Source organism: Mus pahari, chromosome 2 (assembly GCF_900095145.1).
Source record: "Mus pahari chromosome 2, PAHARI_EIJ_v1.1, whole genome shotgun sequence".
NCBI classification, from domain to species: domain Eukaryota; kingdom Metazoa; phylum Chordata; class Mammalia; order Rodentia; family Muridae; genus Mus; species Mus pahari.
This window is the reverse complement of record NC_034591.1, coordinates 104,050,808-104,052,477: the sequence shown is the minus strand read 5'-3', so window position 1 is coordinate 104,052,477 and position 1,670 is coordinate 104,050,808. Positions and strand designations below refer to the sequence as shown.

Below are 1,670 nucleotides of genomic sequence, written 5' to 3'. Positions count from 1 at the left end.
AAAAAAAAAACTGAATAGGTACCTATTCTCTGGGAAATATATAATACTAATATAAAAATTGTTACTGGGTTCTAGGACAGCCGAGCCTACACAGAGAAACCCTGTCTCAGCAAACAAAAACAGAAATGCCTCAAATACTGTGTGTTAGCATGTTGATTTACTTATTCTTCATAATCAGTGAAACTCAGTTTAATAGCTGCCTTGCACTGGTAGCCACTATGACTAACAGTTCCTCCTTCCTTATCTGAGCCTTCATGAACTACATCCGATTTCTTTTTCTTTTTTGTTTTATAGTATACAAATACTTTTCTTCCTGGTACAAGATGAAGAAATAACCTGCAACCAGAATGCCAGGTACTTGCCTGGGTACATAACTCATCACTCCAACACAGTTTAACTAGCTGGGTGTGGTGGCAGAGTCCTGCCATCCCAGCACTTGGGAGGCGGGTCAGGAGTTCAAGGTTATTCCCAGCTACAGAGTTCAAAGCCAACGCAGGCTAGTGAGAGTCAGTCTCAAAGTAAAAGAGAAAACTGTTAACTACCAAACACAGCAAACTAGTAATTAACCAGCTTGAAAATTCACCACTCAGTCTGGCGTGGTGGCACACACCTTTAATCCCAGCACTCGGGAGGCAGAGGCAGGCGGATTTCTAAGTTCGAGGCCAGCCTGGTCTACAAAGTGAGTTCCAGGACAGCCAGGGCTACACAGAGAAACCCTGTCTCAAAAAAAAAAAACAAAAACATAAAGAAAGAAAGAAAGAAAGAAAGAAAGAAAGAAAGAAAGAAAGAAAGAAAGAAAATTTACTACTCACAGTTTGAAACTAATTTATGAATGTTTTGTAAAACCAATCTATTAAATAGTGAAAGTATAACTATTATTTAGTCAACTCTAATCCAGTAATTCCATGATGTTTAGATTTCTAGAATCTAGAATCTCTAAATTTAAGCCTGCTCTTCATTTTCAGAAGGCGAAACGATTAACACAGGAAAACACACACTGAGGCTGAAGGAGAACTGGGATCCAGGCCTGCTTGAGAAACAGTGTGAGACACTATCTCTAAGAAACAAATGCTCTTCAGTCTAGTGGTCACTGTCGATTTTAAAAGGAAAGGTAAAAATATAACGTTTTAATGACTACTAATGGCTCGGTCCCATTTAACAGTATTATTAGTGGTATCATATATAATTCTCATGGTATCTTTCAGTAACACTTTTCGATAATGGAGGGCGGGGGTGAGGAGTAAGACAGAGTTTTCTCTGTGTAACTGCCCCGGCTGTCTTGGAACCAGGTTGGACAGAACTCCACCTGTCTCTGCCTCGTGAGGGCTAGGATTAAAGGCATGTGCCACCACCGCCCAGCTAAATAATAAGCCTTCAAATACGGAATAAAAGAGCCTATTTTTTTTTTAATGGTTGTAGTAGAGACATATTAAGCAGGTGCACATGCATGATGTGGGATCTTTAGCCAGGACTACTACTGTCTCTTCCAACAAGATCAGCTCTGAGCCCATTTCATCAAGTTATTGATTTAGTAATGGTTCATGTTGAGAGACTTGAGAGTGGCAGAAGTCAGCCGGGCGTGGGGGCGCACGCCTTTAATCCCAGCACTCGGGAGGCAGAGGCAGGCGGATTTCTGAGTTCGAGGCCAGCCTGGTCTACAGAGTGAGTTC

General features: G+C 41.3%; 1 protein-coding gene across 1 annotated transcript in view; it reads right to left on the bottom strand.

Annotated features, from left to right (window-relative positions):
• The window catches only part of Gfpt1 (glutamine--fructose-6-phosphate transaminase 1), a 55,160-nt gene that overhangs the window by 52,388 nt on the left and 1,102 nt on the right, over positions 1–1,670 (bottom strand). The window lies entirely within an intron of this gene.